At 41.8% G+C, this 26,433-nt stretch overlaps 1 non-coding gene across 1 annotated transcript; it reads right to left on the bottom strand.

Annotated features, from left to right (window-relative positions):
* Window positions 1–2,399: 2,399 nt before the first annotated feature.
* Window positions 2,400–2,474, bottom strand: Trnat-ugu (transfer RNA threonine (anticodon UGU)). The gene has a single exon. It is a non-coding gene; the product is annotated as a tRNA-Thr (tRNA).
* Window positions 2,475–26,433: the final 23,959 nt, after the last annotated feature.

Raw genomic sequence — 26,433 nt, 5'->3', positions numbered from 1 at the left:
TAGCACCCGAGTCCCCTGGTTACGAGGGAGAGGCAATGATCACTGTGTCCGAATTACACAGTGGTCAACAGAATATCACGAACTGCCCGAGCATGCCGTTCGTTAGATCCAAATTCTCAATTTCTCCATAGACTGCTAATGCACTGCTCCTTGAACATAATCCTCCTCCCTTTAATTATACAGTACATGGCCAAAAAAACAGACACCGAATATATGCAAACTTGGCCTTACGAACATTGCAGACGTCGTCTATGTAACACACGTGAAACTTCAAAGAATTTACCAATTCGTTGCATTGTTTACTATAGACCACAAATCAAGTAACGTAAAAAAAGCACTGCGTCTATTGAGATCATGATTCAGAGTTAAAAAAAACTAATAAGTCGCCTACATATTACAGTTGCTGCCGAAAGAGGAGAACCATTATTTTCCCACAAAAGGAAATATAGTTAAAATTACGCTTCTATTTCGGTTAGTTTATGCGGTTACTAAAATTTGCAGTGAAAGTTACATAGTGGACTCTACCCTCCCCCCACCAGAAACGTAGTTATCGTGGCTGTTGTGAGACTTTTGTACACAGTTAGAGAAAGTGTGTTAAATGTGGCGCGGACGGAAACGCTAGGCTACGCTACAGGGCAATCTGCTCGCACAACGTTTAGTCGGCATTCATAATCGTTGGCGTAAACAACTCTCAATCAAATTACCACCTTCCAACCTAACTTAGATCTCGGGCTACACTACCAATCGGCCTGTCATCACAACCAAAAATTCATTGAGGGGGGTGGGGGGATTTCCTGTAGCTCTCTCTAATGTATCTCTAGGCAAAACTGCCAGTTTTGTCAGACTCAACAGCAAGATTTACCAATGGTAAACACTTTTGAGACGGCTCGTAATTTTAGAATAGTCCTCTTCGTCTTACTTGGCATAAATTGTTCGCTGGCGTCCCAGCAGCTAGCTCCCTCAGTGTCTGCTTCTGCCATCGCACCACGCTAGTCTGCTGTTGTCCTAGCAGACCGAACGCACCGCACATCCGACACCTTCGGAACCACTCACTGGCCAGTTAGCAACTGAGCGGAACACTGTTTACATCGTGAAAGGAAAACTATGCAAAGATGTACACTTAAATGGCACGACTGAGTAGCACACACACAGTAATATCTGAGGAATGTCCTTCGACACGCGCAGAACGAAAGTCTTCTCACGAACGTACAGCGTCTCTGAAAAAAAATCTCGTGACTATATTCCGGCGTTACGGCCAGGTTCTCATACAAATGAGCAAAAAAGGGTACATTTGAAATTCTTTTTGAGACAATGAAAATACATTCGAAAGATCTGTTTGGGAATTACGAGTGATAATACTATGAGCTTAATTTTAGATTTTCAATAAAAAATGGCGCCCGTAATTATGATTTGATCAAGGGCCTGCGAGACTGGAGTACGCAGAGCGCGTGCAGTGTGGCACCTCATATGTTACCTGAATTCAAAAATGGGTAACATCAGTTGATACTACATTATTCCTCTGAAATTGAAAATGGATAACATCAGTCGATAAAACATAAAATTTATGGGAGCGTATACCTAACCGCAATGAAACAACCTTAAATTTAACGATACAGTGCTAATTCGAACTTTGAGTTCGATTTTTGAGGGTTTGTTTCACTCCTTATGCCTACACAAAAATTAGTTAATATTAACAAATGTCATATTATGGCTATAAGTTCCTAAGAAAAGTGTTTACTTTTAGGGGTCAGAGGTAGATGTTAAGAGAACGAACCACTTTTAATTTATGCTGCATGCCGTTCTGAGAAAATAGTTACCCGAAAAAAATGTGTTCAAAGTTTAGGGAAAACATTTAGTTATATTATTACTTCGATTTGCATGAACTGAGTGTTACATATATATTTTTAATGTCGCTGAAAACGAATCTGAAGTCAGATTTTCAATATTCAAAACAGCTAATCCAATACGGAGGGCAACCGATTATGTTTTGACCAATTTTTACCAAAAATGTATTTTCGTTATTTACGTTTAGTCTGCAAGTCAAGGAGTATTTATCAACCCTTCCTCTACCTCTGATTGTTCCTAGACAGCAACTTCCAGTTCTTCTTGGCAGGAAAAGCCGATCTGTCAAAGCTGGATATGCAGCACTCGGCAGCCTGCACTTGACATTCGTCCGTATTTTCGGTGAGTATGTTTGCATGCATTCTGCAGTATGAATCATTTTGAGCACGTGCGACACGGGACGAGTTATCATCTACATCTATATGGATACCCTGCAAAACACATTTAAGTGCCTGGCAAAGGGTTCATCGAATCACCTTCACAACTGATAATTAATTGAAACCCTCAGCTGCCGACAGGTGTTGTTGATACACTTCGATGGGGACAGCTGAAAAGTGTGCCCCTACTGGGACTCGAACCCAGAATCTCCTGCTTACAAGGCAGACGCTCAATCCATCTGAGCCATCGAGGGCACACATGAACAGCACGACGGCAGGAATTTATCCCTCGCACGCTTCCCGTGAGACTCACATCCCCAACCGTCCACAATCCGCATACGTAATGTACTTAATAGGTATTTGTCCATCCACTCATTACTGGCTCACACTAAGGTGACGATTCCCGTAAGAGTTCCGGCAACCTGTGCGCATTCGCACAGACGAAGGTCAATGGCTGGGTAACGTTTAACCATAGATATGAAGATAGTAACTGCTCTCGAAAGAACAGGCGCCACTGACGACCTTGCAACTCTTCTAGAATACATGATAGACCGGCCGATGTGGCCGAGCGGTTGTAGGCGCTTCAGTCGGGAGCCACGCGACCGCTACGGTCGCAGGTTCAAATCCTGCCTCGAGCATGGGTGTGTGTGATGTCCTTAATTTAGTTAGGTTTAAGTCGTTCTAAGTTCTAGGAAACTGATGACCTCAGATGTTAAGTCCCAAAGTGCTCAGAGCCATTTGAACCATCAGTCCCTATGTTTACACACTACTTACAGTAACTTATGCTAAGGACAACACACACACAACCATGCCCGAGGGAGGACTCGAACCTCCAACAGGGGGAGCCGCGCGAACCGTGACAAGGCGTTGGACACATGGCGGGTACCCCGCGCGGCTCATGGCAGCCGTGACACTGCTTCAAACAATGGACTGTAGAAACTTTTGTAAGGCACGGATTAAAAAAAAAAAAAACTTTCTGTTCCAAGAGTCTAGACAAGTACACCTTTAAAAAATGCAACTACAAAGAAATAGAATTTTCTAACGTTTTGAATGAGAACCTGTCCTTATGGAACACCGTTGATCAAATGTCACAGGGATTATATACTCAGGTTTCACATGTGGATTAACACTTTCTAATCAATATCCGGAATGAGCAGGGCTTAAAACTTTGAAGAGTTAAATTTCAAGGGCCGTTCTCTTGTATGCAAATAGTTTCACAGTAGAAATTTCTCTAGTTTTATTTATTAATTTATTTATTTATTTTTTGCTGTAGGTAAAGAAGGATAGCATTGTGAGGAGGGGGAAGGGGGGGGGGAGGAATCTTGCATCTCCCACCTTGGAATTCTCAGTTCAGAATTTTTATTCATTACGAGATTCTTAGCCACTTGCAGAAGTGATTTCGAGTGATTCTGCAAAACTTTTCCTTTAGCCAATCGTAGCAACTATAGGATTCCGTTCCTGCTGCATGACATGTCTCGGAACTTAAACTGACCAACTCATTTGCATAAAGAGCTAGCTTATCATCCGCTTCTTTACTTGCGTAGACCGTTCATGGTCTGCAAAGAATTTTTTTCTTTAATCGTTTTCTTATGTCTTTTATAAACTGCAACACTTTCTAAACTTTCTAAACTTAGCGCCGTTGAAGCATGGTCTTTTACTGAATGATCAAAAAGCAATGCTGACAGCTGGAGTCCAAGGTTTTTGTTAATCAAGCCGTTTGTATTCTTGTGGTGATATCTCCGTACAGTCTTTCATTCCCTAACGCATATTTCTTTATATCTAATTGAGTAGTGAAATACCGGTTTTCATAGATGCAGATTTAAAATATTTTAATATAACGCAATAAATATTTCATTAAAATTTTCATCCCCTTATGCTCGAAGTTCCAAAACCAGAAAAACACGTAGTTTTTAAAAATTGTAACATATTAGCCGAATACGAATTGTCAGATATATTTAGCAATCCTTTCATAATGAACCATTTTCTGAAACATCTCACACCCTTTAGGGGTTGGGTTTTCAAAAACCATTAAACACGTATTCTTCTATTTAGAGCCGAGGAGCCAAATTCAAATCTTCATCCATTTAATTCTAAAAATGCTTTCATAGTGAAATATTTCATAAAACATTACATCCCCTATTTCACTCTATTAGTGAGTTAAATTTCCAAAAGCAACGAAACACATTTTTTTTACATCCAACCGAGATGTCAAATACCTATTTTCATAGATGTAGCTATAAAAATGCTTCAGTAGTTCTTTAATAATGATTTATTTTCAAAAAACCTTCACTAATTATTTTATCCCCCAATGGAAGAATTTCGGAAAATGCTAAAAACCTGTTTCTTTTTTGTATCTGACTGAGACACCAAATGTCAATTTTCGTAGTTTTGTAGTTATAGCTTCAATAGGGACATAGGGACATATTTAAAAAAAAAAGACTTTCAACCCATGTTTCACCCCCATAGGAGTGAAATTTCGAACAATCTCTTCTTAAATGATGCTTTCAGCGTAAGATTTACACCTTCATCAAATTTCAAGTCCGTATACTTTGCAGGTTGGGCTGGAAGGCTATGGGTCAGTGAAACCTGTGCCCCTATTGCACCTTCTTGGAGGTTGTAGTTCCAAAAACAGTGAAACACGTAGTTTTCAATAACACAATATTCATAGATTTCGCTTTAAAAACTCTTTCGCACTGAAATACTTTCATAAAACATTACATCCTATATTCCACCCTCTTAATCGTTGAATGTATCAAAAACAGGTTTTCATATATTTCATGAAACATTTCATCCTCTGTGATATGGGGTATGGTAGTGACACACCAAAATCACAATAGTAATCCGTTGTAGTTGCTACATATTTTATTACAATCTAAAGCATTATAAAATCACAAGGCCAGATCAGTTGGACAAATAATAAATAAATTTCGTTAAGTGGAACGAGACCCGTAAAACTTGAAATTTGAATATGACTAGGTATATATACTTAGGTAAAGCTTTACTTAAATAGCACAAATGTCCATAAAATTCATAGCAGAACTCTCACTACTTGCAATCAGGGGAGAAACAGATTAAGCGTAAGAATACAGATATTTAACGTTCGGCTTGCCAACTTTCCTAAACAAAACTGTATAAAAATGACTAAAACAATTAAGGGGGTCCTTTAATTTTGACTAAACGGACCTTCAAATTTACTTACTCAGTTGATTAATCAACAATATTCTTAGAATGATTACAACTAGAACATGACTATATGACAACACCCTTAAAATAAGGTTGCTTCAATATTTCGTGTGAATTGGCGATAGACGCGAGCAGACCAAGGATTCAAATCAATACAAGAGATCCACGAGGCAGGGAATGACATAGAAATATACTCAACATGGCAATGCAATTGAACTTTGGATGCTATAGTTCAGCACCGGAAAGATGGAATCACGCAAAAGTGACAACATAACCCAAGATGTAAAGGAGAGGACATGGCCTTAAATATCTCTCTGCCGCCGTGGTGCTCTGCTCCCAGTATGCTAGCGTCGACCGCTGCCAGTTATCTCTAACACAACACACATCAAGAGCAGACAATTTTCTGAGACATAAACTACACAACCCTATCTGGAGAACAGGTGAGCAATACAACTGGACTGAAACCAATGAGCCTCCGTGAGTTACTTGGCCAGTGCCAGCCCTTAAACTTTGATTAATAAGATCGCTAAAAATCATACCGAAGTTAAGATGACGAGACTTATCTCCAGGTTCGCCATATTAGTGGCAGAGACAATGAATTGGCGACGCTCTTATCCGTATGTTCGCGGCAGAGTCTGGGGAAGGCAAGGGCCACGTGGAGCCGGATCTGGGGGTCAATTTCCTTCTCTCCGAGACACCCGGCTTCTTCTGCGACTTAGCCGGCAAACAGGCCGAGGACCCCGGGTGGGGACCGATTCGGCAGCAGTTGGCGGATGGCGAGGTCTTCGGGGGGTGGGGTGGGCGGGGGGTGTCTTGTGTAAAGGGGAAGACAACCGTGGTGAAGGGAAGGTCTGTATTCCACAGGAACGAGTTAGCATGGCACTCAGATATTTCCACGATTCGGCGGTAGGGGATCATTTGGGGTTCTACAAGACCTTGAACAGAGTTCGGGAACACATGTTTTGGCCCAACCTATATGGCGATGGCATGCGATTTGTTGGCAACTGTGTCCAGTGTAAGCGCGGTAAGCCCGATGTTGGGCCGCACAGAGAACTACTACAGTCGGTTAGCGAGCAGTGCCCTCTGGACCGCGACTCAAAGATCGAAACATCGATCGACGGAAACTGGCGCCAGAAACGCACCAGCTCACTCTATTTCATCCCCTTAGGGGTTGAACTTCCAAAAACACGAAAATACGTATTTTCTTATTTGTAACCTTGAAGTCAAATACCAATTTTCGTAGATATAGCCTTAAAAATACTTCCATAGTCCTTCCATAATTTTTTATCTCAAGATAAAATGTTCACCTACTATTTCACCTCATAGAGGTTAAATTCCCAATAATACTGGAACACATATTTCTTTATTTCTGACCTAGAAACCAGATACAAATTTTCGTCTGCCTAGCTTCAAAATTACCTTAATAGCTACATGTTTCAAAAATCCTTTCATTTCCTGTGTATCCCCCTTAGAGGTGGAATTTCGAAATATGCAGTATAAGCGGTATAAGATCAACAACCTTTCCAAATCTCAAGGTTTATTTTCCTTGGCGGTCTGGACTGTGTGAATTTCATAGTAATGGCCTCCACACACACACACACACACACGCACACACACGCACACACACACACACACACACACACACACCACTAACAATGCCACCACCACCTCCTGGGGAAATTTCTGCAGACGCCCTTGTTCCACTGCAGTCATATTTTGCCGACGACCTACATTTAGCAGCGTGGGAGGGATAGTGTCGTGCAACAGACAGTATACTCAGTAGACAACGAACTGTTCGTTGTGAAATCAGGGACATAGGAACCGAGACTGACACAGAAGGTGCTGAAGGTGAAGCACACTAGACTCGTGTCTACCACGGCTTCAAATAGTATCGATTTACTATGAACGGAAGTTCCGAAAAGTGAGCAAGTAATTTTACAGTAAATTCAGTACCGATGGTGAGGATATACAACGAAAAACATTTCTATAATATTTCAGAAATAATGAAACATTCCACTCAAGTCGCGCGGCAGAAAACGCAATGGATATGCTTGCACTTAAGACGGAAGGCCCCACGTGCTTACGCAGGCTTACGACAGATCGCAAAATTCGGCAGTAGGCGTAAGGCAACCTCTTGTGCTGCCATCTGTTATTGATGCCAGGCATCAAGGTCTCAGTAGTACGACCATCCACTGGAGAGTAGTTTGCTTTGTAAGCACTCCGTCTTCAGGCCACGAGTGACCTACTGGGACAGCACCATCCGACCGCCGTGTCATCATCCGTGGAGGATGCGAACAGGAGGGGCGGGGGTCAGCACACTGCTCTCCCGGTCGTTATGTTGGTATTTTTTGACCGGAGCCGCTACTATTGGGCCGAGTAGCTCCTCGATTGGCATCATGAGGCGGCCTGGATGATCACCCATCCAAGTGCCTTCAACGCCCGACAACGCACTTAACTTCGGTGATCTCACGTGAACCGATGCAACCTCCGCGGCAAGTCCGTTGCTGCAGATATTTTAGAGTAGTTGTTACGTTTCATAATTATCTAGTTTACTGGGAAAATGTAAAAAAGGCGATTGTCACCGAAGCTACAACTAATCTGAATTTCTGGTTAGTTATCAAGTGGTCTTATGTGCAAGCCTGATTTTTTCATCCTTTGCGGTGGGAATGATTCAAACCCGTCATGTTCTTCTTATGAGGTGTTCTATTTATTTTGCACACAATGATCGTTTGTAGTTGTGTTGAGTTACCACCTTGATAAATTTTTGGATGGCGCACGTATCATAACTGAGATCTGCGCTTGCGCTTAATGGCTGAAGGTCAATTAGCGTAATGAGTAGTAGCGAATGTTATAGTAACATGTTTGTAAATTATTTCAGGTAAATTACCTTAGTAGTGTAATATTATCAGTATACCAGTACAGTATGTGGGCCAATTACGTTAGTCATGGAATACTATCCGTATAAGACTATGTCACCTTGATGTCCCGGAATTTGCTTCAATTTTGGAATCCACGAAAGAACTGGAAATTTTCCTTTACACAGCTTTCCATATAATTTCTATTACAGTGATTCAGTCTTGTCTGTCACTCGACTTTTCTGACTGTGAAATAAATTCTATCGCTCATGTGCTTATTACCTCTTCGTGTTTCCATTTGCCGATATTGCGCATAAACACATACATATCTCAACGTTGCTATGTACATTGATGGAACGACACACTTTTCTGTGGCGACACTGCAGTTTAGAGATAGAAAAACCGATCAGTTAAAACGACATGGGTATTTTAGTTCTGAATAACCGATGTCTTTCGGTATTTGTTTGCTCTCGGTTATAACAAGTATCTTTTTATATTTTCCTGATAACCACGTAAAAACAGATATACCAATTAGCCACAGTTGTCGTAGTAAAATTTTTAGTTTTCAAATAAACCTTTTTTAAAAAAGACGAGTAATTTTTATTCGTAAGATTTCCATAGCTCTTAAATACTGCGTTATTACAGAAAAAATGGGAAAAGTGATGTATGCCACTTTAATAACACTGCTGATAGAAACGAGCAACAAGTGAATTGGTCCAACATTGCCGAGACAATACTGTGCCTGTTATACAAGCAGTGCGCGAGAATGGACGCAGTTTCTCGCTGTTGTCGAACGTCAGTTGTAACACAGAATGGCACCATCTGGAAGCCTGGAAGTATTTTACGATATGCAGTACGAGTGAAGCACAATGGTCGATTTGGTCGACTTGCGACATCATACAAGGAAAAAAGTTAAAATTTTACAAATCATTCATAGTTCGGGATAAAAATAGAAAGTGCCTGATCTGCTGCCTGTGTCTACGTTATCTGCTTTTAGCCGTTAACAGAGAAATTAAAACGAAAAAGAGAGTTCTCCTGCCGCAGTTTTCACTCTTTATCGCTGGATTATACGTAATGCCCGCATAGTGCTGTGATAACCGATTTAAATATAATTTTTGAGCAGAGTTCTAAAAACTAAAATCAGTAGGATAATACTGGCAGTTTTCTGTGGTATAGAAGTACTCGCTATATTTTGAGAGAAACAGCGAACAGCGGACAAAGTTTTATTGGACTATTTAATTTAAAGAAATTAGAATTATATTAATACCGTCAGTTGCTCACGGGCGTTGATAAATATCAACGTGGACTACTGAAAATGTGTGCCACGACCGGGACTCGAACCCGGGATCTCTTGCTAAAATGACAGACGCTCTATGCACCTAGGCCACCGAGGGCACAGTGTATGGTTCGACTGCAGGGACTATCTCGCGCACGCCTCCTGCGAGACTCACATTCTTACCTTGAATGTCCATACACTACAGTCGTAGAGTCCCACTCCAACACACTCATTCCTCGTGGAAGACATGTCCATATCCATATAAGTATATGGTTCTGGCAATACCAGCCATGACCTTCTTCTGTGAAGATGCACAAGTATTCCCCGAACTGTTACGGGACTTGGTAAGAATGTGTTCCACGAGTAATGAATGTGTTGGTGTGGGACACTACGAATGTAGTGCGTGGACATGGAAGGTGAGAATGTGAGTCACGCGGGAAGCGTGCGCGAGATAGTACCTGCAGTCACACTATCGTCTGTGCCCTCGGTGGCTCAGATGGGCAGAGAGCCTGCCATGTAAGCAGGAGATCCCGGGTTCGAGTCCCAGACAGGCACACATTGTCACCTGTCCCCGTTGATATATATCGACACCCGTGAGCAGCTGACGGTATTAATATAATTCTAATTTCGTTCTGGACGGCTGCAGGTCATCATAAATGTATTTGACGTTTTGATTCCATTTATCAAGAAACTGAGAAAGTAAAAATTTTTATCTTTGTTTGATTTCTACGTTTACAAGAGGAAATAATGTAAATAAAATACTGAAAATCGGTTATTACAAGAACTGGTATTGTGACGGGCTTTAACAATTAGGTTAAAGTGAGGCTGGGAAACTGATAAGAGCCGAAAACCAGTTGTTTGAGCGATAACCGACATTCCCACTGCTGTTGTGAGTGGTAAGATTGACGCGCAAGGACATCTAGAACAGTTTCTCAGAAAGGTTACTGCAACTCTGATGTTCTCAAAATGAACGGGCCAGCCATTGGCGTCCGCGAGGGGGAAGAGGAGGGGGAGGGGAGGAGGTGGGGAGGGGAGGATAGGCAAAAGGGCACTTTCACCCGTCGCCCCTAACCATCCTTGGAATCTGGAGTAAAGAGTTTTTATTCGTTACAGTATACTCATACTCTTCCAGATAAGAATTCTCCACAATACTGCTAAACCTTAGCTTTGACCAGTTGTAGCGCTTATAGAGTTAGGGTCTTTTAGCTTGATGCACCTCGTAACTGACCAGCTGATTTGTACACAGAGTGCCAGTTTCAGAATCATGCACTCCAGCCTCGACGCGCCTTCCCCCCTCCCCACCACTGGAAATATTTCTGCAGACTCCAGTCTGCCACTGTGCATATATTTTGATAACATCCTGGTTTTAATAGCATCGAAGGAACAGCATTGTGGAGTAAAGGGTAGACCTAGCACAGACCACACCATTCACAATGAAACGCATCACTTAGTAGATGGTGAAGTACTTTGAAGCTAGCCAGATAGAAACAGAACCTCCTGGCACTGTATCTAACCCAAATTCTAATCTTACACTAATCTCTTGTATGTACCTACCACGCCCTCAAAGAGCCAACGATTTACTATTATCAAAAGTTCCGAAAAATGAGGAAGAAATTGACCCACACTTTTTTCCGTTGTTCATTATTTCGATTACCCCATAAAGGGAATGGACTTGTAGCCACAGGTTACACAAGCGATAAATGGTTTAAAATACATAAAAAGAGATGACAATAGGAAACGATTTTTAAAAACACAATGATGCGGCTTTTACGATTTTTACAGGAAAAAAAAATGGATGACAAAATAAAGGTTTTTCAAAAATATGCTGATGGACAATATTGGGGATTTTTTATCTTTATAGATGAGTAGCGGAAAATCTTGGTGTTGACGAGGCATTTATTTACAGCTGTGCGTCCACGTCCGTACTATGCAGCGTCTGGCCTTGTCCTGAGTTTTTATGACGTATCTCCTGAAACATGTGTCGTACAATGATATAGTTTTGTAGGTGCATTCAGCGTCATATGCGGATACTGTCTGCAAAATTTATTGCGAATATAGTAGCAAAGAAGTAACAAATTTAAATGTCACGAATGCTGTTAACCCCCACACACTTGGGTGCAACCAATGTACACAGGATGCTTGGCTCGATCATTATGGCTACCATCACCGCTGGTCGAAATTGGACCAGCTGTGTCGACGTAGTGAAAATATAAATGTGCATAACATGGTAAACGTCCATTCTTTCCAGCCATCAGACCTGATCTACGATCAAAAATATCATGTAAAAGAGGTAGGGGCAACGGCCTTGCCGCAGTGGATACACCGGTTCCCGTCAGATCACTGAAGTTTAGCACTTTCGGGCGTGGTCGGCACTTGGATGGGTGACCATCCGGGCCGCTATGCGCTGTTTCCATTTTTCGGGTTGCACTCAGCCTTGCGATGCCAATTGAGGAACTACTCGACCGAATAGTAGCGGCTCCAGTCAAAGGAAACTACCACAACGAGCGGGAGAGCCAGCTCCTCCTCCACCCTCAGTGAGAATGACGTGGCGGTCGGATGGTCCTGATTGGCCACTTGTGGCCTGAACACGGAGTGCTTTCTTAAAGGAGTGCTCCCTACATAAAACTGACAGTCTTGACTCAGGGACTGTCCACGGTAAATGCTGCATTGGACCTACGAATACTATTAAAATAACGGTTTGAGTTCTCTTTAGTTGTCCAATCATCTGAAGTGAGTCCTTATTGAAGTAAGCTGAAAAATAGATTTTATGTTAATGGCGGATAAATTTTATGTTAATGGCGGCAAATTAACTTTACCCTAATGACACACAAGGTCAATGCCGTTCTATCACGTAAAGTATTCTCAGATTGAAATGTTTTGCATTACCAAATCTCCAATGTAGATCCATCAAACCGCAATTATAATTCTCAAAATAATTTGGAGCTACGTTCAATGCATATTTAAATGCATCTTTCAAAACAATACCAGAATTCTCATTAGATCATCATTATCAGTGCCTAGAGTATTCCTATTATTTCGTCTACCAAAAACCGCGTCTCACTATGGCTTTTTCAGTACGCTGTTTTGTTTTCCACTGCTGACAATAGAAACGATCTGGCAGATGTGACATTGTAGATGTCCAGTATGCGTGTCTTAATGCAAATAAACCGTCTGGAACATTTACCCTTGAACCTCCCTAGAATGGGATTTCATGGAACGTTATTACTTTCCTGTGTCCATTTCTATCACACCAGCTGATCGCCACGACTGGGGAGAGTGAGGAGGGGGTGGGGTGAAAGTTGGCAGCACTTTGAGTGGCAGAAACCTCACGTTTCCGTCATTTGTTTTCATAATGACGTAGTGCCAATTCGTCACATTGGACGCTTTTCTCTCGGAAACGTTTACATTCATCGTCTGGATATCAATGTCGCCTTCTGAGGTATGCAGTCGCACCACTCTGTACGAAATAGGTTCTAAGCTGATGCAGTCGACAAGTAACGTCGAAATATATCGTCACCTCGAAATATATCGACACCTCGAAATAAATCCACACCCAGAAATAAATCGGCAACCTGAAATAAATCGCAACCTCGAAATAAATCGACACCATGAAAAAAATCGAAACTTCGAAATAAATCGACACCTCCAAAAGACAGCTACATCGAAATGATTCGATATCCCGAAATATATCGACATCTAGACGCATTTCAGCTTACCATATAGATCGATATCTCGAATCTCACGGACCTCTCGAGATAAATCGAGGTATAGAAATATATCGATATCTTGAAATATATTGGTACCTAGTAATATAAAGATATCTCTAAAAATACAATATCTAGAAATTTATGGATTACTTGAGATATAGAGGTTTCTTGAAATATATCGATATCTCGAAAGGAATCGATATCTGAAGTACACCGGTACATGGAAATATATCGATAGCTCGAAATAAACAGACAACCTGATTTGTTTCGGTATATCAAACTAAATCGATATCTCGACATAAACGGATACTTCGAAATCAATTGATACCTCGAAATAAATGGATGCCTCAATATAGATAGATATCTCGAAATAAATCGACATCTCGATATAATGAGTGCTTCGACATAAGTCGATATATCGAAATGAATCGATAATGGGAAAGAATGGACGTCTTGAAAAAAATCTGTACCCCTAAGAAAACGATTCTCGAAATAAATAGGTATATCGAAATATATCGCTATCTCGATAAATACCGATATCTAGTGGTCGGATATATGTTTCAAGTTGACTTGACATATCAGTATAGTTCGATATACATCAAAATACTTTGGATTTTCAATATACCGATAGATTTCTAGGCCTCGGGGAAAAAAATCGCCGATCCGACCTCAGTGCAAAAACGCAGACCTAGGGAAAAAACGCCGACCTCGGGGAAAAACGCAGACCTCGAGGGAAAAACGTCGACCTCGGGGTAAAACGCCGACCTCGTGGGAAAACGCCGACCTTCGGAAAACTGCCGACCTCAGGAAAAATCCAGTTCCATTAATTTACACAGACACTAATGTATGTCACCATTAGGTTCTCAAAATACAACCAAATTCCTGGTATTTATCACCTCACACAAAAAGTGGTCGTGACAGAAAAGTCTCGTTCTTTAGAAAGTTTAGAATGAGATGTTCTAAATATTGCAGTTTATCCATTTACAATAATCTACAAGCACTGCACAATGAGAAGAGACTGTCAACCACAGCACTTTGAAATAGTGGACAGCCAGGAAGACAGAGGTTGCATTGCTGTTTCTAATCCTCTGGTGCTTGAGATTTAGAATCCAGGATTGCCTCGAATGAGAACAGCAATAATGGATGTCATGCACCAGTGTAGAACTTACTCTGGAACCCCACAGAAAATCACAAGGCACAATTATATCACATCATTCTCAGCAAACTACAGAAGCCTCTAATGGACGTAACAACGTTGTCACCTCCTTCACCAGTGAAAGATCTTAGTAGCTATTGAGTCAAGAGTAGGTGGCCAATTAATAATTTGTTGTTCAAAGCTAACTTCAGTGTATATGGGAATACTCAGTGGACATCTTTAACCATCATATTTTACTGTCTAAGATATGTCAACTTCCCAGACTATAAGTATAAGCAGAGCTTGGTCTTTCCCAATCCGAGATTGTTTAGAATGGGTATCAAGGGAATCAGATCCACTGGGCATTTAGAGCAACCTGCTTTAAACAATATGAGCAGGCAGTAGACACAGACACAGAATTTGGAATTTCTCTGTGAAGTGGTTACCTTCATCGTCTGAAAACTTATGTTGTGTGCTGCGCTATGTGGAGGTACTAATAGCAACACAGTAAAACACAGAAGAAGCTTATAAGTTGATGTAATCAGCCAGTAAGAAGCAGTAAACTTTAAGTTTTAGTAATCGATTATTGACTTATTATCCGGCTTTGGTGCCTTGACATTACCGACGACCTTAAGATTTTGCATGAAGAGAGGCCTAAAAGCCACGTTACACGAGAGAATGTGAAAAGTGTTCATATGTAGTAAAAACCTAAGAAATAAGCCCGTTTTCGTCATTTGCTATCAAATCGACGTATTGCCAGAGCGTTACATTGGCAGCTTTTCTCTCTGAAACGGTTACATTTATCGTCTGCGAACTTATGTCGCGTGCTAAGGAATGCAGAGACACTAAAAACAACACAGTGGAACATAGAGGAAGCTTCTAGGTTGATGTAATTAGCCCGTAGGAAACAGTACAATTCAGGTTTTAGTTATCGATTAGTTGGGAGCTCCAATGTTAGGCGCGTAATGGGGCCCCTTAGGGATACGGCGGCTAAGGAGGGGAAGAAATCCAGTGTGCACTTCGTGTGCATTCCGGGAGGAGTCATTCCTGATGTGGAAAGGGTCCTTCCGGATGCCATGAAGAGCACAGGGTGCAGCCAGCTGCAGGTGGTGGCACATGTCGGCACTAATGACGTGTGTCGCTTTGGATCTGAGGAAATTCTCTCTGGATTCCAGCGGCTATCTGATTTGGTGAAGGCTGCCGGTCTTTCTTACGAGATGAAGGCAGAGCTGACCATCTGCAGCATCGTTGAGAAAACCGACTGCGGACCTTTGGTGCAGAGCCGGATGGAGGGTCTGAATCAGAGGCTCAGACGGTTTTGCAACCTTATTGGCTGCAGATTCATTGACTTGCGCCATAGGCTGGTGGGGTTTCGGGTTCCGCTGAATAGGTCAGGAGTTCACTACACTCAGCTGGCGGCTACACGGGTAGCGGAGGCTGTGTGGCGTGGACTGGGCGGTTTTTTAGGTTAGAAGGCCTCGGGAAAGTGCGGGATGGGCTGCAATGTCAAAGGGTGCTTGGCAATTACAGGACGTGCTTGGATCAAGGAACAGTCGGAATTATAGTTGTAAATTGTTGTAGTTGCGCTGGAAAAGTCCCTGAGCTTCAAGCGCTAACAGAAAGCACAGAAGCTGATATCGTTATAGGTACAGAAAGCTGGCTAAAGCCTGAAATAAGTTCTGCAGAAATTTTTACGAAGTCTCAGACGGTGTTCAGGAAAGATAGATTAGGCAGAATTGGTGGTGGAGTGTTTGTGTCTGTCAGTAGTGGTTTATCTTGTAGTGAAGTCGAAGTAGATACTCCGTGTGAATTGGTGTGGGTGGAGGTTATACTTAAAAGCCGAATTAAGTTAATAATTAGCTCCTTCTACCGACCCCCAGACTCCGATGATACAGTTGCGGAACAGTTCAGAGAAAGTTTGAGTCTCGTAACAAATAAATACCCAACTCATACGGTTATAGTTGGTGGGGATTTCAACCTACCCTCGGTATGTTGGCAAAAATACTTGTTCAAAACCGGTGGTAGGCAGAAAACGTCTTCCGAGATTGTCCTAAATGCATTCTCCGAAAATTATTTCGAGCAGTTAGTCCACGAACCCACGCGAATTGTAAATGGTTGCGAAAACACGCTTGACCTCTTGACCACAAACAATCCAGAGCTGATAGAGAGCATCATGACTGATACAGGGATTAGTGATCACAAGGTCATTGTAGCTAGGCTCAATACCATTTCTCCAAATCCATCAGAAACAAACGCAAAATAATTTTATTTAAAAAAGCGGATAAAGTGCCACTAGAAGCCTTCCTAAAAGACAATTTCCATTCCTTCCGAACTGACTATGCGAATGTAGACGAGATGTGGCTCAAATTCAAAGACATAGTAGCAACAGCAATTGAGATATTCATACCTCATAAATTGGTAAGAGATGGAACGGATCCCCCGTGGTACACAAAAAAAGTCCGAACGCTGTTGCAGAGGCAACGGAAAAAACATGCGAAGTTCAGAAGAACGCGAAATCCCGAAGATGGGCTAAAATTTACAGACGCGCGAAATTTGGCACGTACTTCGATGCGAGATGCCTTTAATAGGTTCCACAACGAAACATCGTCTCGAAATTTGGTAGAAAATCCGAAGAAATTCTGGTCGTATGTAAAGTAGACAAGCGGCAAGACGCAGTCAATACCTTCGCTGCGCAGTGCCGATGGTACTGTTATCGACGACTGTGCTGCTAAAGCGGAGTTATTGAACGCAGTTTTCCGAAATTCCTTCACCAGGGAAGACGAATGGAATATTCCAGAATTTGAAACACGAACATCTGCTAGCATGAGTTTCTTAGAAGTAGATACCTTAGGGGTTGCGAAGCAACTCAAATCGCTTGATACGGGCAAGTCTTCAGGTCCAGATTGTATACCGATTAGGTTCCTTTCAGATTACGCTGATACTATAGCTCCCTACTTAGCACTCATATACAACCGCTCGCTCACCGATAGATCTATACCTACAGATTGGAAAATTGCGCAGGTCGCACCAGTGTTCAAGAAGGGTAGTAGGAGTAATCCATTTAACTACAGACCTATATCATTGACGTCGGTTTGCAGTAGGGTTTTGGAGCATATACTGTATTCAAACATTATGAATCACCTCGAAGGGAACGATCTATTGACACGTAATCAGCATGGCTTCAGAAAACATCGTGCAACGCAGCTAGCTCTTTATTCGCACGAAGTAATGGCCGCTATCGATAGGGGATCTCAAGTTGATTCCGTATTTCTAGATTTCCGGGAAGCTTTTGACACCGTTCCCCACAAGCGACTTCTAATCAAGCTGCGGAGCTATGGGGTATCGTGTCAGTTGTGCGACTGGATTCGTGATTTCCTGTCAGGAAGGTCGCAGCTCGTAGTAATAGATGGCAAATCATCGAGTAAAACTAAAGTGATATCAGGTGTTCCCCAGGGAAGCGTCCTGGGACCTCTACTGTTCCTTATCTATATAAATGACCTGGGTGACAATCTGAGCAGTTCTCTTAGACTGTTCGCAGATGATGCTGTAATTTAACGTCTAGTAAGGTCATCCGAAGACCAGTATCAGCTGCAAAGCGATTTAGAAAAGATTGCTGTATGGTTTGTCAGGTGGCAGCTGACGCTAAATAACGGAAAGTGTGAGATGATCCACATGAGTTCCAAAAGAAATCCGTTGGAATTCGATTACTCGATAAATAGTACAATTCTCAAGGCTGTCAATTCAACTAAGTACCTGGGTGTTAAAATTACGAACAACTTCAGTTGGAAGGACCACATAGATAATATTGTCGGGAGGGCCAGCCAAAGGTTGCGTTTCATTGGCAGGACACTTAGAAGATGCAAGAAGTCCACTAAAGAGACAGTTTACACTACACTCGTTCGTCCTCTGTTAGAATATTGCTGCGCGGTGTGGGATCCTTACCAGGTGGGATTGACGGAGGACATCGAAAGGGTGCAAAAACGGGCAGCTCGTTTTGTATTATCGCGTTATAGGGGAGAGAGTGTGGCAGATATGATACACGAGTTGGGATGGAAGTCATTACAGCATAGACGTTTTTCGTCATGGCGAGACCTTTTTACGAAATTTCAGTCACCAACTTTCTCTTCCGAATGCGAAAATATTTTGTTGAGCCCAACCTACATAGGTAGGAATGATCATCAAAATAAAATGAGAGAAATCAGAGCTCGAACAGAAAGGTTTAGCTGTTAGTTTTTCCCGCTCGCTGTTCGGGAGTGGAACAGTAGGAGATAGTATGATTGTGGTTCGATGAACCCTCTGAAAAGCACTTAAATGTGAATTGCAGAGTAGTCATGTAGATGTAGATGTAGATGATTTATTAGCCGGCTTTGGTGCCAGTGAAATAACCGACTACCTTAAGATTTGGCATTAAACAAGGTCTGGCAGCCACGTTACACGAGAGAATGTGAAAAGTGTTCATATGTACTAAAAACCAAGGAAATCCGCCCGTTTTCACATCTGCTTTCGAATCCACGTAATGCCAGATCGTCACATTGGCCGTTTCCTCTCTGAAACGGTTACATTTATTGTTTGCATAGCTATGTAGCGTGCTGCGGTTTGCGGAGACACTAAAAGCACCATAGTAAAACACAGAAGAAGCTTTTAATTTGGTGTAATAGCCAGTAAGGAGCAGTACAATTCAAGTTTTAGTTATAGATTATTGAATTTTTAGCCGGCTTTGGTGCCTTGGACATGAGCTAGGACCTTAAGATTTGGCATGAAGGGAGGTCTGGCTGCCACGTTGCACGGGAGAAAGTGAGAAGTTTTTATGTGCAGTAAAAACCTAAGAAATCCGCCCGTTTTCGTCATCTGCTTTCGAGTCGACGTAATGCCAGATCGTCACATTGGCCGTTTTCCCTCTGAAACGGTTACATTTATCGTGTGCAAACTTATGTCGCGTGCTGCGGTATGCGGAGACACTAAAAGCACCATAGTAGAACACAGAAGAAGCTTCTAAGTTGATGTAATAGCCAGTAAGCAACAGTACAATTGAAGTATTAGTTATCGATTAGTGAATTTTTAGAAGGCTTTAGTCCATTCGACATGAGCTAGGACCTTAAGATTTAGTATGAAAGGAGGTCTAGCGGCCACGTTGCACGGGAGAACGTGAAAAGTGTTCATATCTAGTGAAAACCTGAGAAATCCGACCGTTATAGTCATTTGCTATCGAATCGACTTAATGCCAGATCGTCACATTTTCCGCTCTTTTTTCTGAAACGGTTACATTTATCGTGTGCAAAGCTATGTCGCGTGCTGCGGTATGCGGAGACACTAAATACACCATAGTAGAACACAGAAGAAGCTTCTAAGTTCATGTAATACCCAGTAAGAAGCAGTACAATTCAAGTAATAGCTTTCGATTATTGACTTTTTAGCCTGCTTTGGTGCCTTGGACATGAGCTTGGACCTTAAGATTTTGCATGAAAGGAGGACTAGCAGAAGCGTTGCACGGGATAATGTGAAAAGTCTTCTTATGTAGTAAAAACCTCAGATATCAGTCCGTCTTCGTCATTTTTTATCAAATCGACTTTAAGCCAGATCGTTACATTGGCCGCTCTTCTCTCTGAAACGGTTTCATTTATCGCTTGCAATGCCATGTCGCGTGATGCGTGCCGCGTTGCTATTGAGATTGTGAAAAGTGTTCATATGTACTAAAAACATGAGAAATCCGTCCGTTTTCGTCATTTGTTATCGAATCGACTTAAAGCCAGATCGTCACATTGGCCGCACTTCTCTCTGAAACGGTTTTATTTATAGTCTGCAAAGCTATGTCGCGTGCTGAGGTATGCGGAGACACTAAAAGCACCATAGTAGAACACACGTGAAGTTTCTAAGCTGATGTAGAAGCCTGTAAGAAGAAGTATAATTCAAGTTTTAGTTATCGATTATTGACTTTTTAGCCGGCTTTGGTGCCTTGGGCATGAGCTAGGACCTTAAAATTTTGCATGAAAGGAGGACTAGCAGCCGCGTTGCAAGGAAGAATGTGAAAAGTGTTCTTATGGAGTAAAAACCTGAGATATCGGTCCGGTTTCGTCATTTGTTATCAAATCGACTTGAAGCCAGATTGTTACATTGGCCGCTCTTCTCTCTGAAACCATTAAATTTATTGTCTGCAAAGGTATGTCGCTTGCTGCAGTATACGGAGACACTAAAAGCACCATAGTAGAACACAGAAGTAGCTTCTAAGTTGATGTAATAGCCAGTAAGATGTAGTACAATTCACATTTTAGTTATCGATTATTGACTTATTAGACGGCTTTGGCGCCTTGGATTTGAACTAGGACCTTAAGTTTTTGCATGATGAAGGACTAGCAGCCGCTTTGCACGGGTAATTTGAAAAGTGTTCATAAGTAGTAAAAACCTGCGAAATCTGTCCGTTTTCGTCATTTGTTATCGTATCGACTTAAAGCCAGATCGTCACATTGGCCGCTCTTCTCTCTGAAACGGTTTCATTTATCGTCTGCAAAGCTATGTCGTGTGCTGCGGTATGGGCTCGACACGTAAAGCACCATAGTAGAACACAGAAGAAGCTTCTAAGTTGACGTAATAGCTAGTAAGAAACAGTACAATTCAAGTTTTAGTTATTGATTATTTACCTCTTACCTTTCTTTGGTGCTTGCTTGATGGGAAGTCTGGCAGCCACGTTGCACGGGAGAAGGTGAAAAGTGTTTATATGTAGTAAAAACCTGAGAAATCGGGCCGTTTTCGTTTTTTCTGATCGAATCGAATTAAAGCCAGATCGTCACACTGCCCGCTCTTCTCTCTGAAACGGTTACATTTATCGGCTGCATAGCTATGTCGCGTGCTGCGGCTTGCGGAGACACTATAAGCACCATAGTAGAACACAGAAGAGGTTTCTAAGTTGAAGTAATAGCCAGTAAGAAGTAGTACAATTCACGTGTTAGTAATCGATTATTGACTTTTTAGACGGGTTTGGCGCCTTGGACTTGTGCTAGGACCTTAAGTTTTTACATGATGAAGGACTAGCAGCCGCTTTGCACGGGTAATTTGAAAAGTGTTCATATGTGCTAAAAACCTGAGACATCTGCCATTTTCGTCATTTGTTATCAAATCGATTTAAAGCCAGATCGTTACATTGGCCACTCCTCTCTCTGAAACGGTTTCATTTATCGTCTACAAAGCTATGACGCGTGATGCGATATGCGGAGGCACTAAAAGCACCATAGTGGAACACAGAAGAAGCTTCCAAATTGACGTAATAGCCAATAAGAAATAGTACAATTCAAGTTTTAGTTATAGATTATTGACCTTTTACCTGCTTTGGTGCCTTGTACATGAGCAAGGACCTAAAGATTTTGCATGAAACGAAGTGTAGCAGTCGCTTTGCACGAGAGAACGAAAACGTGTTCATATATAGTAAAAACCTGAGATATTCGTCCGTTTTCGTCATTTGTTATCGAATGGACTTAAACCCAGAACGTCACGTTGGCCGCTCTTCTCTCTGAAACGGTTACATTTATCGTCTACAAAGCTATGACGCGTGATGCGATATGCGAAGAAACAAATAACACCATAGCAGAACACAGAAGAAGCTTCTAAGCTGATGTAATAGCTAGTAAGAAGTATTACAATTCACGTATTAGTTATCGATTATTGTCCCTTTAGCCGTCTTTGGTGTCTTGTACATGAGCTAGGACATTAAGATTTTGCATGAAAGGAGGACCAGCAGCAGCGTTGCTCGGGAGAATGTAATAAGTGTTGATAACTAGTAAAAACCTGAGAAATCCGTCCGTTTTCCTCATCTCTTATCAAATCGTCTTAAAGCCAGAACGTTACATTGGCCGCGATTCTCTTTGTAACGGTTACATTTATCGTCTGCACAGCTATGTCGGGTGCTGTGGTATGCTTAGACAATAAATGCACCATAGTAGAACACAGAAGAAGCTTCTAAGTTGATGTAATAGCCAGTAAGAAATAGTACAATAACGTTTTAGATATCGATTATTCACTTTTTAGCTGGGTTAGGGGCCTTGGACATGAGCTAGGACCTTCAGATTTTGCATCTAAGGAGGACTAGCAGCTGCGTTGCACGGTAGAATGTGAAAAGTGTTCATATATAGTAAAAACCTGAGATATCCGTCCGTTTTCGTCATTTGCTATCGAATCGACTTAAAGCCAGATCGTCACACTGGCCGCTCTTCTCTCTGAAACGGTTACATTTATCCTCTGCAAAGCTATGTCGAGTTCTGCGGTATGCAGAGATACTAAAAGCACCATAGTAGAACACAGAAGATGCTTCTAAGTTGATGTAATAGCCAGTAAGAAGTAGTACAATTCAAGTTTTAGTTATCGATTATTGACTATTTAGCCGTCTTTCGTGCCTTGGACATAAGCTGTGACATTAAGATTTGCGCATGAATGGAAGACTAGCAGCTGCGTTGCACAGGCGATAATGTGAAAAGTGTTGATAAGTAGAAAAAACCTGACAAATCCGTCCGTTTTCCTCATCTGTTATCAAATCGACTTAAAGCCAGAACGTTACATTGGCCGCTATTCACTCTGTAACGGTCACATTTATCGTCTCCAAAGCTATGTCGCGTGCTGTGGAATGCGGAGACAATATAGGCACCATAGTGGAATACAGATGAAGCTTCTAAGTTGATGTAATAGCCAGTAAGAAGTAGCACGATAACGTTTTAGATATCGATTATTGACTTTTTAGCTGGCTTTGGGGCCTTGGACATGAGCTAGGGCCTTAAGATCTTGCATCAAAGGAGGACTAGCAACTGCGTTGCACGGGAGAATGTGAAAAGTGTTCACATGTAGTACAAACCTGAGAAATCCGTCCGTTTTCGTCATTTCTTATCAAATCGACTTAAAGCCAGAACGTTACATTGGTCGCTCTTCTCTCTGAAACGGTTACATTTATCGTCTGCAAAGCTATGTCGCGTGTTGCGGTATGCGGAGATACTAACAGCACCATAGTAGAAAAGAGATGAAACTTCTAAGCTGATGTAATAGCCAGTAAGAAGTAGTACAATAACGTTTTAGATACCGATTATTGACTTTTTAGCTGGCTTTGGGGCCTTGGACATGAGCTAGGACCTTAAGATTTTGCATCAAAGGAGAACTATCAGCTGCGTTGAACGGGAGAATGTGAAAAGTGTTCATATGTAGTAAAGACCTGAGAAATCCGTCTGTTTTCGTCATTTCTTACCAAATCGACTTAAAGCAACATCGTCACATTGGTCGCTCTTCTCTCTGAAACTGTTACATTTATCATCTGCAAAGCTATGTCGCGTGCTGCGGTATGCGGATACTCTAACAGCACCATAGTAGAACACAGATGAAACTTCTAAGTTGATGTAATAGCCAGTAAGAAGTAGTACAATAACGTTTTAGATATCGATTATTGACTTTTTAGCTGGCTTTGGGGTCTTGGACATGAGCTAGGACCTTAAGACTTTGCATCAAAGGAGGACTAGCAGCTGCGTAGCACGGGAGAATGTGAAAAGTGTTCATATGTAGTAAAAACCTGAGAAATCCGTTCGTTTTCGTCATTTCTTATCAAATCGACTTAAAGCCAGATCGTCACATTGGCCGCTCTTCAATCTGAAACGGTATCATTTATCGCTTGCAAAGCTATGTCGCGTGCTGCGGTATGCCGAGACACTAACAACACCATAGTAGAACACGGAAGAAGCTTCTAAGTTGATGTAATTGCCAGTAAGAAATAGTACAATAACGTTTTAGATATCGATTATTGACTTTTTAGCTGGCTTTGGGGCCTTGGACATGAGCTAGGGCATTAAGATTTTGCATCAAAGGAGGACTAGCAGCTGCGTTGCACGGGAGAATGTGAAAAGTGTTCATATATAGTAAAAACCTGAGATATCCGACGGTTTTCGTCATTTGTTATCGAATCGACTTAAAGCCAGATCGTCACACTGGCCGCTCTTCTCTCTGAAACGGTTACATTTATCGTCTGCAAAGCTATGTCGAGTGCTGCGGTATGCAGAGATACTAAAAGCACCATAGTAGAACACAGAAGCAGCTTCTAAGTTGATGTAATAGCCAGTAAGAAGTAGTACAATTCAAGTTTTAGTTATCGATTATTGACTATTTAGCCGTCTTTCGTGCCTTGGACATAAGCTGTGACATTAAGATTTGCGCATGAAAGGAGGACTAGCAGCTGCGTTGCACAGGCGAGAATGTGAAAAGTGTTGATAAGTAGTAAAAACCTGACAAATCCGTCCGTTTTCCTCATCTGTTATCAAATCGACTTAAAGCCAGAACGTTACATTGGCCGCTATTCACTCTGTAACGGTCACATTTATCGTCTCCAAAGCTATGTCGCGTGCTGTGGAATGCGGAGACAATATAGGCACCATAGTGGAATACAGAAGAAGCTTCTAAGTTGATGTAATAGCCAGTAAGAAGTAGCACGATAACGTTTTAGATATCGATTATTGACTTTTTAGCTGGCTTTGGGGCCTTGGACATGAGCTAGGGCCTTAAGATCTTGCATCAAAGGAGGACTAGCAACTGCGTTGCACGGGAGAATGTGAAAAGTGTTCACATGTAGTACAAACCTGAAAAATCCGTCCGTTTCCGTCATTTCTTATCTAATCGACTTAAAGCCAGAACGTTACATTGGTCGCTCTTCTCTCTGAAACGGTTACATTTATCGTCTGCAAAGCTATGTCGCGTGTTGCGGTATGCGGAGACACTAACAGCACCATAGTAGAAAAGAGATGAAACTTCTAAGTTGATGTAATAGCCAGTAAGAAGTAGTACAATAACGTTTTAGATACCGATTATTGACTTTTTAGCTGGCTTTGGGGCCTTGGACATGAGCTAGGACCTTAAGATTTTGCATCAAAGGAGAACTATCAGCTGCGTTGAACGGGAGAATGTGAAAAGTGTTCATATGTAGTAAAGACCTGAGAAATCCGTCTGTTTTCGTCATTTCTTACCAAATCGACTTAAAGCAACATCGTCACATTGGTCGCTCTTCTCTCTGAAACTGTTACATTTATCATCTGCAAAGCTATGTCGCGTGCTGCGGTATGCGGATACTCTAACAGCACCATAGTAGAACACAGATGAAACTTCTAAGTTGATGTAATAGCCAGTAAGAAGTAGTACAATAACGTTTTAGATATCGATTATTGACTTTTTAGCTGGCTTTGGGGTCTTGGACATGAGCTAGGACCTTAAGACTTTGCCTCAAAGGAGGACTAGCAGCTGCGTAGCACGGGAGAATGTGAAAAGTGTTCATATGTAGTAAAAACCTGAGAAATCCGTTCGTTTTCGTCATTTCTTATCAAATCGACTTAAAGCCAGATCGTCACATTGGCCGCTCTTCAATCTGAAACGGTATCATTTATCGCTTGCAAAGCTATGTCGCGTGCTGCGGTATGCCGAGACACTAACAACACCATAGTAGAACACGGAAGAAGCTTCTAAGTTGATGTAATTGCCAGTAAGAAATAGTACAATAACGTTTTAGATATCGATTATTGACTTTTTAGCTGGCTTTGGGGCCTTGGACATGAGCTAGGGCATTAAGATTTTGCATCAAAGGAGGACTAGCAGCTGCGTTGCACGGGAGAATGTGAAAAGTGTTCATATATAGTAAAAACCTGAGATATCCGACGGTTTTCGTCATTTGTTATCGAATCGACTTAAAGCCAGATCGTCACACTGGCCGCTCTTCTCTCTGAAACGGTTACATTTATCGTCTGCAAAGCTGTGTCGAGTGCTGCGGTATGCAGAGATACTAAAAGCACCATAGTAGAACACAGAAGCAGCTTCTAAGTTGATGTAATAGCCAGTAAGAAGTAGTACAATTCAAGTTTTAGTTATCGATTATTGACTATTTAGCCGTCTTTCGTGCCTTGGACATAAGCTGTGACATTAAGATTTGCGCATGAAAGGAGGACTAGCAGCTGCGTTGCACAGGCGAGAATGTGAAAAGTGTTGATAAGTAGTAAAAACATGAGAAATCCGTCCGTTTTCGTCATTTCTTATCAAATCGACTTAAAGCCAGAACGTT

This window comes from Schistocerca gregaria, unplaced genomic scaffold (genome assembly GCF_023897955.1).
Source record: "Schistocerca gregaria isolate iqSchGreg1 unplaced genomic scaffold, iqSchGreg1.2 ptg000698l, whole genome shotgun sequence".
Classification (NCBI taxonomy): domain Eukaryota; kingdom Metazoa; phylum Arthropoda; class Insecta; order Orthoptera; family Acrididae; genus Schistocerca; species Schistocerca gregaria.
The sequence above is the reverse complement of the archived record's forward strand: the minus strand, read 5'-3'. Positions and strand labels throughout refer to the sequence as shown.